Below are 11989 nucleotides of genomic sequence, written 5' to 3' on the forward strand. Positions count from 1 at the left end.
TTGAAGAATCAGTCACAAAGTTGAAGTTACGCCGGGGCTGGATATTTCAACAAGACAACGACCCAAAACACTGCTCAAAATCTACCTGGGCATTTATGCAGAGGAACAAGTATAATGTTCTGGAATGGCCATCCCAGTCCCCAGACCTGAATATTATTGAGAATATGTGGGAATGATTTGAAGTGGGCTGTCCATGCTCGGCAACCATCAAACCTAACTGAACTGGAGATGTTTTGTAAGGAGGAATGGTCCAAAATACCTTCATCCAGAATCCAGACGCTCATTAGAGGCTATAGGAAGCGTCTAGAGGCTGATATTTTTTGCAAAAGGAGGCTCTACTAAATATTGATGTGATTTTTCTATTGGGTTGCCCAAATTTATGCACCTGTCTAATTTTGTTTTGATGCATATTGCACATTTTATGTTAATCCAATAAACCTCATTTCACTACTGAAATATTACTGTGTCCATCAGTTATTTGATAGATCAAAATGAAATTGCTGATCCAAACACCCAATTATTTATAAATGGAAATCATGGAAATTGTCTGGGGTGCCCAAACTTTTTCATACGACTGTATTTCGTGGTAACAGAGGGCTCTCAAGGGCTGGTCACAAGAGTGCTCAGGGAGGTGTGTGGGGGTTTCCATCGATGCGACTACGGTGGAAAGACCAGACCAGGTCTCCACCGTGCGCATCCCCTCAGAATATGGCGATTTGGCTCTCGCCTTCTGTAAGAAGAGGGCGACTAAATTACCACCTCATCGACGGGGGAATTGTGCGATAAATCTCCTGGTAGACCTAGCACTTCCCAGGAGTCACGTGTATCCTCTGTCACAGGAGGAGATGGTGGCTATGGAAACATATGTCTCCGAATCCCTGGGGCAGTGATACATTTGGCCCTCCACTTCACCTGCCTCCTCAAGTTTCTTTTTTGTGAAGAAGAAGGATGGGGGTCTGTGCCCGTGTATTGACTATCGAGGTATAAATCAGATCACTGTGAGGTGCAGCTACCTGCTGCCTCTCATCGCCAGTGCAATCGAGTCAATGCACGGGGCGCGCTTCTTCACATCTCAGGAGCGCTTACAACCTGGTGCATATCCGGGAGGGGGACGAGTGAGACAGCATTTAGTACCACCTCTGGGCACTATGAGTACCTCGTCATGCCGTACGGGTTGATGAATGCTCCATCAGTTTTCCAGGCCTTTGTTGACGAGATTTTCCGTGACCTGCACGGGCAGGGTGTAGTGGTGTATATCGACGACATTCTGATATACTCTGGTACACGCGCCGAGCATGTGTCCCTGGTGCGCAGGGTGCTTGGTCGACTGTTGGAGCATGACCTGTACGTCAAGGCTGAGAAATGTCTGTTCTTCCAACAGTCCGTCTCCTTCCTAGGATACCGCATTTCCACATCAGGGGTGGAGATGGAGAGTGACCACATTTCAGCTGTGCGTAATTGGCCGACTCCCACCACGGTAAAAGAAGTGCAGCAGTTTCTAGGGTTTGCCAACTGCTACCGGAGGTTTATCCGGGGTTTTGGTCAGGTAGCAGCTCCCATTACCTCACTTCTGAAGGGGGGACCGGTGCGGCTGCAGTGATCGGCTGAGGCGGACATGGTTTATGGTCACCTGAAGGCTCTGTTTACCTTGGCTCCAGTGCTGGCTCATCTGGATCCCTCTTTGGCGTTCATAGTGGAGGTGGACGCGTCCGAGGCTGGGATAGGAGCCATGCTCTCTCAGCGCTCGGGTACGCCACCAAAGCTCCGCCCCTGTAATTTATTTTCAAAGAAGCTCAGCCCGGTGGAGCGAAACTATGATGTAGGGGACCTGGAGCTGTTGGCTGTTGTCAAGGCCATGAAGGCATGGAGACATTGGCTTGAGGGGGCTAAACATCCTTTTCTCATCTGGACTGACCACCGCAATCTGAAGTACATCTGGGCGGCGAGGAGACTGAATCCTCGCCAGGCAAGGTGGGCCATGTTCTTTACCCGTTTTGTTTTCACTCTGTCCTACAGACCAGGTTCCCAGAATGCTAATGCAGATGCACTGTCCCGGATGTATGACACAGAGGAGCTGTCCATGGATCACACTCCCATACTTCCGGCCTCTTGCCTGGTGGCATCGGTGGTGTGGGAGTTGGACGCGGACATAGAGCGGGCGTTATGCACAGAGCCCACTCCCCCCCAGTGTCCAGCTGGGCGCCTGTACGTTCCGTCTGCTGTCCGCGACCGTTTGATCTATTGGGCCCACACGTCACCCTCCTCTGGTCCCCTGGCATCGGTCGGACGGTGCCTTGCCTTAGTGGGAAGTACTGGTGGTCCACCTTGGCCAAGGATGGGAGGGTTTATGTTTCCTCCTGCTCGGTGTGCGCCCAGTGCAAGGCTCCCAGGCACCTGCCCAGAGGGAAGTTACAACCCCTACCCGTTCCACAACGGCCGTGGTCGCACCTGTCGGTGGACTTCCTGACAGATCTTCCAGGGCAACACCACGATCCTGGTCGTTGTGGATCGGTTTTCCAAGTCCTGCCGTCTCCTCCCTTTGCCCAGTCTCCCTACGGCCCTACAGACTGCGGAGGCCATGTTCGCTCACGTCTTCCGGCACTACGGTGTGCCTGAGGATATAGTCTCTGATCGGGGTCCCCAGTTCATGTCCAGGGTCTGGAGAGCGTTCATGGAACGTTTGGGGGTCTCGGTCAGCCTCACCTCAGGTTTTCACCCCGAGAGTAACGGGCAGATGGAGAGAGTAAATCAGGATGTGGGTAGGTTGCTGCGGTCATATTGCCAGGACCGGCCAGGGGAGTGGGCAGCATTCATCCCCTGGGCCCAAAACTCACTCCGCCACTAACCTCTTTCCTTTCTAGTGCGTACTGGGGTATCAGCCGGTTCTTGCACCGTGGCATCAGAGCCAGATCAAAGCTCCTGAGGTGGACGAATGGTTTAAGCGCTTGGAGAGCTGGGACGCCGCCCTTGTGCACCTGCAACGGGCCGTGAGGCGGCAGAAGGCGCGGACCGCCACCGCAGTGAGGCCCCAGTGTTCGCACCAGGGGATCGGGTCTGGCTCTCGACCCGAAACCTGCCCCTTCGCCTGCCCTGCCGGAAGCTGGGACTGCAGTTTGTGGGGCCATTCAAAGTCCTGAGGAGACTGAACGAGGTATGCTACAGGTTACAGCTTCCCCCAGATTACCGTATTAATCCCTCGTTCCATGTGTCTCTCCTTAGGCCGGTGGTGGCTGGTCCACTCCAGGAGTGTGAGGTGCGGGAGGTTCCTCCGCCCCCTCTGGACATCGAGGGGGCCCCGGCGTATGTTGTTCGCGCCGTCCTGGACTCGAGGCGTCGGGCGAGGGGCCTTCAGTACCTCGTGGAGTGGGAGGGGTACAGTCCGGAGGAGAGCTGCTGGGTGCCGGTGGAGGACGTCTTGGACCCTTCATTGCTGTGGGAGTTCCACCGCCTCCATCCGGATCGCCCTATGCCTCGTCCTCCGGGTCATCCCCGAGGTTGTTGTCGGCGCGCAGTTCAAGGGGGGTGGGGGTGGGTACTGTCACGACTTCCGCCGAAGTCGGTCCCTCTCCTTGTTCGGGCAGCGTTCAGCGGTCGATGTCACCGGCCTTCTAGCCATCGCCAATCCACTTTTAATTTTCCATTTCTTTTGTCTTTGTCTTACACACCTGGTTTCAATCCCCCAATTACCTGTTCATTATTTAACCCTCTGTTCCCCCATGTTTGTTTGTGAGTGATTGTTTCTATGTAGGAAGGTCCGTTATTGTGGGCTCTGTTTTTGTATTGCATTTATTTTATGTTGAGTAAAATAAGTTTTATTTACTCATATCTGCTGTCCTGCACCTGACTCCTATACACCAGCTACACACAGACTTCCTTACATGGTAGTGTATATTTATTCTATGTGACATCGACCATATGCTCACATCTATTGAAACGGGGTACACTGTATCTTATCCAACCAATTTAAACTGATTGGATATCAGTCTCATTCAATTTTCACTAATGTTAAAATTACCAGACTTACCTTTTCAGGTGGATCTTTTAAATAATATCCAAATTGATTGGTTTTCTACAAATGAGACAATTTAAACTTTTCCACATTAACCAAGATCAACAAGGCTGTCAGGTTAATTAAAGTTGAATTCCCAAATAGCCTATACAGGTTTAATTTATCATTGACATTGATTTATCAGTAAAATTTGCTTTTGCAAAGCTCATTCCGTAGAAACCCCCAGTACTGACAGAAGTCCCGCCTTTGTGGAAATCCCATGTGGCTTCGGCCTTAGGGATGTCACCCTGGTGGTGAATGTACCCTTACATTTGACCTACTAGTTACACTTATGATAATTCAGCCAATGTTAGTTGATTGGATATCATGTCTCATTCAATAGAATAAGTTAAATTGCCGAACATACCTTTTCAGGTTCTTCCAATTAAATGAGACATTCAACTTTTCCATATTAACCTAGATGAAGAAACACTCTCAGGTTAATTACAGTTTAATTTCCAAATAGCCTATAATTAATCATTTTCATTGATTAATCAAGTAAATTTGCTTTTGCAAATTCATTCACGTCCAACTCCCACATTGTTGATACAGTATTGATGGTTCATTAACGTCTCTAAATATATGAAAATAGTTTTTGCAGCTTCCAACGAATACAAACCCAAACTTAAACATTTCTCCTCTGAAATGTTCCAATAATGTGCAAGCTATCAGAGGGAGTGGTCCCCACTCCCCCGCTAATTAGTGAACCCTCACCCATAAAAGGATTGATCTCTGACCTCAGCAGCGGTACCAACCGTAACTATGCCATTAGCGGAAAACAGTAGAAATCACGACAAACGGTCTCAAAAATCAACCTACGGGCGCAGGCCTTGTAAAGGTTCTTTCCAGTTTATCCCTGATGTCTTGCCATCCAAGATTGGCATCGGTCCAATACTGCAGTGCAAAGCTGAAGCACGAGCAGGAAACGGTAGACATAAAGGGACAGGTGGAGAGAACCGGGAAACCAATGACAAAAGCAGAAAAGGGAAAAATTCTGCTAGCTATAGAACTGTGTTTGAAAACTGAACAATTTAATGTAATTGCAAAAACTATTGACGAAGAACGAGCACAAACTCTACAACAAAATCGTCTTCTACGGGAACAAAATCGTCTTCTACAGGAACAACTCGATTTAGCCAAAACTAAATACAACTATGTCTACGCCAAACTAGATAAATCTGACAATTTATCTACAAACAGGAGCGCGCAACTTGATAACATGCATGCAGTTTGGTTGAACATCACTCAAAGTAACAATGTTCTACTCCAAATACTGCAGACCAAAGACGATCAGTTAATGAACACAATGACTAAGTTGAATGACAAATCAGTAGAACTCATTGAAGTCACTAACCTAATGAATGATGAGAGTACTCAGGTGATGAAGATGGAAATATTGATGCCTAAGCAACTGGAGGAAATCTCATCACCGAATCTCTTGCTCTGTACACAAGACCTCTATCTGCAAACCATGGCAGATAAGTATGAGACCGAAAGGAGCAAGTGCGACACTCACGTGTCCAAAATCAGTACTCTAAGCGCTCAAGTGAACTCTGCAATGCATCAGAATACCACCCTTAGGTACAATCTGGTGGAATTCCAGAATGGTCACGCGCTACAGCATGACTACCTAACCAAGCAACCGAAGCAACCGGAGCCCAGTACTCAAAGGAGTGAAGACGATAGAAGGTTTCAGACTTTGCTTCCCTCATGTGTCCCTCAGTCTTCTCCTCTTGATCATTCGGCACTGAGTAATATAGCGCCTTGAGAGAAGTATAAAAGATCATTCACGAGGACTAGACAAGGAATTGCCGGACACCAGGTCCGCAGGAATTAACACCCTTAGCAAGGAAGTTAATCTAATTTCTCCCGCTCTCACTCGAGACCCTATTCACGGCCCGCTCAATCAAGAAACAAGCCCACAGGCTTTGTCTATAGACTCTGATACAAAGGATGCAAAGAACAAAGTCAAAAGCGTCGCTAAAGCCCAGCCCACTCAAAACCCCAAAAGTTGATCTGCCTTCACCTTGAACATAAATGGCGTATCATGTCGTTGCGAACGACCACTCCACTTTGTGGGGAATATGTCCACTATACGCACTCTAAACGACCATACATGGAAACAGTCCAGGAAGACTGCTTAACTTGTCATGCACTAATTGATTCGGGCATGACATTATCGCTCATCTCTCAAACATTGTTCAATGATCTCAAAAGGGCTTTGTAGCCAACTAAACGTTGGTTAAAAGTGGAACGATGCGAAACTACACTTTGTGGGGTCACTCAGACTACCTCGCCTCTCACATTGAGGGTCATGCTGAAACTACACTTCCAGGACGTATCGCTGTGTATGTTACCAGCCTCGAATCTGAACCCCTGCTACTCGGAGCAGACTTGATGGATCGGTTACTCCCACTGATGGATTGGAAAACCAACCATGTATGGCACAGGTCACTGTGCCTTCTCCACTGACCATACTGTCTGCCCCTAACGCTAGCAGCAACGCAGTCATCCACAAGGGGTATCTGTCGAAAGCAACCCTTGGGAAAAAGACATTTCAAAACCTCTTGATGCAGGATCCGATCCAAGGAGATATTACGATATCTCGACACATTCCATCGGCAAACCTGATTGACCATTCTTTTCATGATTTCAAGCCAGCTGTCTCTGTGAATGAGCAACTTCCCTCCTCCTTGAAGTCGTGCAATACTGTAGTTGAGATGAACTTCTCTTGCCCTTCGGACACTTCCGCAAGCACTGTGGCCGTCTCAGCAAGAAAAACATTGACGAGCAGAGTGTACTCTGTTTCCGATGATACATCTTCCGCTTTGTGGGGGACTGTCACCCCTGACATTGACACTATTGGGTGTCAGTCCCGCAACTAATCCGATGACTCCCACTGGTGAAACACTTTGCGATATCATAGACATATATCCTCATCTCAGTTCGCAGGTACTGAAGTTGTTGCTACACGCGGACGCTGTGGTGACTGAACGGCCTCGACAGCCACTGAGCGTTTTGAAGCACAAAAACCTGGAGATTTGGTTGAAAGGTTACAGCTATTCTCATAGCAATGCGGCCATTGACAACTCGTACATAGGGTCCAACCTTTTTGTTTGTGCCTCGAATACCAACAATAAGGGGGGGAATAGTAGCCCAGACCCACGATGAGCCTCATCGAGTCCGGTGGGGGGTCGAGACTACGTGCAACACCATACGAGGCCGCCAGAGCAGAAAACAAATCTAGTTGTAAACTCCCCTATGAGAACAGTGAGGAGCAGACAGGCCCCTAGATGGGGTTAATCTTAGAACACATCTAGGATATTACTGAGGGTCCCACACTCGTCGTGAAAGAAGTCCAGTGGACTTCCATCTCCAAAACAAATGGCAAAAATAGTCATATCAGGTGTAGCTTCAACTACAATACAACTAGTAAAGTGTTCTAATCATGTGTTCTGGTAGGATAACATTTCAGAATAAATCGGTAGGACAACTGGTCCCCTTGAGTACCAGTACCAATGCCAGCACAGTCAGCACATTGCCAGCACATTGATAACAGCGACAGAGGAGTTAGTAGTCACTCAGATTGCAACACATGTAAGGGAATGTCCAGAACACTCTTCTGATGGTCAACACACATGCCACTAATAAATAGAACCCTCCATTCAGGAGGAACATTATTAGAAGTCATGAACCATGATCACACAGCGTATGACTGGTTCAGTGCTTAGAGAGTACTTCCGACGTGAGGTTAGCTCCTCCGTGGATAACATAGATATGAAATAGACTCCTTCATACCTATCACCGCTACAATGGTGTAAGACACATTGACGTGTAGTAAAACTAATACATGTCCCCTTAACACATGTCTTGAGGTCAACATCAATTCTTACTGACCTCCAGGCATTGACCTGGAAATTATCTGATGACGTCAGACTCATTCCGAACCTACTAGGATACTTGGTTTATTTCCCTTGGCATGTGCGCTTCTGTAAGCATAAACGCAGACGTACAACAGAACATTTAATGAGGATTTATGCTCGGTTCACTTAAGGGTCCGAACAAAATACCAGCCTTAGTAAAGTTGAAAATGTACTCTGAAGCCTTTGACTCTACCGCTACAGTACTCACTGGTTTCTCCATAGAGGTCCATAGGTCATCCCTGTAGTCTGCCTGAAGCTGGGGCCTTACAGCTGTAGACTTATCATGTAGTTATCAACTTCGGATAGTGCCCTAAGCAACACACCGCAAATTAGGAACGCCCTAGATATGGCATTAGACAATGCCATGATAGGGTCATTTTGCCAGGACCTTTGACGTGTATAGAATACAGTCCAATTAGATGATTTTGGTGTGATAAAATATTTTTTGTATATCTTTAGTTTATGCTTTCATTCCTTTTTTTCAGTTCTTTTCACACTTAGGAAGTGATAGACCCATAAACAAAGTCCACATACAACCATCACTTAGTGCCACAACGCCGCTCATTTGGGAAGAAATGTAATTATATATTTCGTGAGTGTGTGCATTGGTAACATCTGACTACGGTACTTCCCAGATCTTCCAGTCTGGATGACCAGATGACGGGTCCGGAACAGGGATTCCCAACCAGGACATCCCCTGGCCATTCCTGTGGTACTTTGCAGCTCCAGAAAACCTACCAAGGTAAACCACCAGAGGGGGACCGCAACGGCGATCACCAACCGGACATCCCTTGCCCATTCTTGTGATGGACTGCTCCGCTTTCAGAAATCCTACCAAGGTCCACCACCAGAAGGGGACAGCAATTATGATCCACAACCAGGACATGACGTGGTAGTTATTGTTGGTTTGCAACTTGCAGAATCCTTCCAAGTTTAATTCACCAGAGGGGGACTGACATAACTCTCCTGTGACGATCTGAAGGATCAGGTTACACTGGGTCCGCTCTACAGCGTGCTCTCTCTCGTAGAGGGGGAGAGTGGGAAGTCGGCTGTTTTATTGCGATCTTAAAATACGCTGCCTCTATGCTCTGTTGTGTTCGAGATTGGAATGTAAACTGTGGAACACAGTGACACTTGAACAATCAAAAGTTTGAATAATTAAACAATATTTCTATTTTTGAAAATGTGGTAATGGTCTGTGGGTATTTAAAGAACAATCATGACGAGTGTGTTTCATTTGGTGATCTCATGAAGGACAGGAAACACTCATTACTGTGTCTTTGTTTGTGTACACTTTTCAATTATCAGATTTACATTTAGATGTTGGATAAAATGAATGAGTAAATATGAAACTATTTGTGAAAAGATGTAATGTGATGTTGGCCTTCTAAACGAGATACTTGTTAAGAGGTAAAGTTTTAACTAGTCAGTGGCCACGCCCCCGTGAGGCCAGACATTACATCAGGCGTCATGGAATCGCCCCTTTTTCACTTCCTACAAAATTTACATTAAGTCAGAGAACGCCGGGATGGAGTCCCCACATTGGAATGGCTACAATTCCATAGACCAATAGACCAGAAAATATGGAGCTGGTGCTACATGTTGATTTGATAAAATAACAGTCTTCACATTTAATGATAGTCCTGACACGACACCGTATATAGACAGGTGTGTGCCTTTCCAAATCATGTCCAATCAATGGAATTTACCACAGGTGTACTCCATTCAAGTTGTAGAAACATCTCAAGGATGATCAATGAAAACATGATGCACCTGACCTCAATTTCGAGTCTCATAGCAAAAGGTCTGAATACTTACTTATACTTAAGGCATTTCTGTTTTTTTTTTTTTATTACATTTGCAAACATATTAAAAAAAAAACATTTTCGGTTCGTCATTATGGGGTATTGTGTGATGATTGATGGTTATTTTTATTTATTTAATCCATTTTAGAATAAGGCTGTAACGTAACAAAATGTGGAAAAGGGAAGGAGTCTGAAAACTTTCCGAATGCATTGTATATACAGTATGTGTGAGTGTATTCAATCCTTCACATTCTTCCCAACGTCTAACGCTTCACACTTGTTATCAGCCAGCATTCGGGTACCAAGCATGTCAAACGCTTCCCTCTCCATCTCGATTGAGCCCAGCCTCAGTTGGCTATGTCCTGGATAGGTCTACTTGCCCCAGACCCGTCTCAGTGGAGGTGGGAACCCCATCAATTCAGAGTTGAACATCGGCAAGCGCATTCAAAAGTCCTCCACCTGCTTTCCAGTCTTTTTCATATCAGATACAGCGATGTCATTATTAGAAAATAAGGTTTTACTTAGGCCTACACTATGGAGCTAGTTGCTTGTCAAGACATGAACATTATTTACACAAATCACTTATTGGTTAAATACAAAATGAATATTTTAGTAATGCTATTCAGTAGTGTAGGCCTTTATAATTGTTTAGAAAACATATTTCCCAAAGATACAGTGAGGGAAAAAAGTATTTGATCCCCTGCTGATTTTGTACGTTTGCCCACTGACAGTCTATAATTTTAATGGTATGTTTATTTGAACAGACAGAATAACAACAAATATCCAGAAAAACGCATGTCAAAAATGTTATAAATTGATTTGCATTTTAATGAGGGAAATAAGTATTTGACCCCTCTGCAAAACATGACTTAGTACTTAGTACACGGCATAGTGTGTTACCAATTGTTTTCTTGGTGACTATGGTCCCAGCTGCCTTTAGATCATTGACAAGATCCTCCCGTGTAGTTCTGGGCTGATTCCTCACTGTTCTCATGATCATTGCAACTCCACGAGGTGAGATCTTGCATGGAGCACCAGGCCGAGGGAGATTGACAGTTCTTTTGTGTTTCTTCCATTTGCGAATAATCGCACCAACTGTTGTCACCTTCTCACCAAGCTGCTTGGCGATGGTCTTGTAGCCCATTCCAGCCTTGTGTAGGTCTACAATCTTATCCCTGACATCCTTGGAGAGCTCTTTGGTCTTGGCCATGGTGGAGAGTTTGGAATCTGATTGATTGATTGCTTCTGTGGACAGGTGTCTTTTATACAGGTAACAAGCTGAGATTAGGAGCACTCCCTTTAAGAGAGTGTTCCTAATCTCAGCGCATTACCTGAGTAAAAAAAGACACCTGGGAGCCAGAAATCTTTCTGATTGAGAGGGGGTCAAATACTTATTTCCCTCATTACAATGCAAATTAATTTCTAACATTTTTGACATGCGTTTTTCTGGATTTTTTTGTTGTTATTCTGTCTTTCACTGTTCAAATAAACCTACCATTAAAATTATAGACTGATCATTTCTTTGTCAGTGGGCAAACGTACAAAATCAGCAGGGGATCAAATACTTTTTTCCCTCACTGTATGTTGTTTATTTACGCTATCATCTGAATATCAACTGTAGGGTGCCAAGAGCACACAACTTCTCACACAGCTTATTGCAGAAAGAAATGTATTCTGATTAACCCAGTCACTGCGCAATATTCCCAAATGCAATCTCGGGAAAATACAACAGCGGAATCCCAGTTTTTAAGTGCTGTATGATTTATTTCTCAACTTACATTTTTTGAGCAGTTGGCAGCGTTTTACAATCTTGATTGTCTGGCATGACAACATAAAGGTAACCGCGGGAAGCGCGCCAGTCATTTGAATGCATAAACGGTAGGCCTATATTCACTGTAAAATTCACACAATTACACTGTATCTATGAACACTGTAAAAATCACATGATTTCATTTGTGCCTGCGCAAGTTTTTTTTAGGACATTTAACAAGCGACAAGATAATATTTAGAGTCTGTGATCTAGCTAATGATTAACCCATTGTGGTAAACAATACAGAGGAGCAACCCCATGCTTCAGCCATGTAGCCATGATGCTGCATCAGACAGGTGATAATGCTTATTGCTGAAATAACACACTTGTCTGATAATATTGCTTTTCATCAATATGTTATTGGACTAATTTCTGAAGGGGAATATTTCATTTTAAAGGTTTA

The sequence above is a fragment of the Salmo salar genome, chromosome ssa10, assembly GCF_905237065.1.
Source record: "Salmo salar chromosome ssa10, Ssal_v3.1, whole genome shotgun sequence".
NCBI classification, from domain to species: Eukaryota; Metazoa; Chordata; class Actinopteri; order Salmoniformes; family Salmonidae; genus Salmo; species Salmo salar.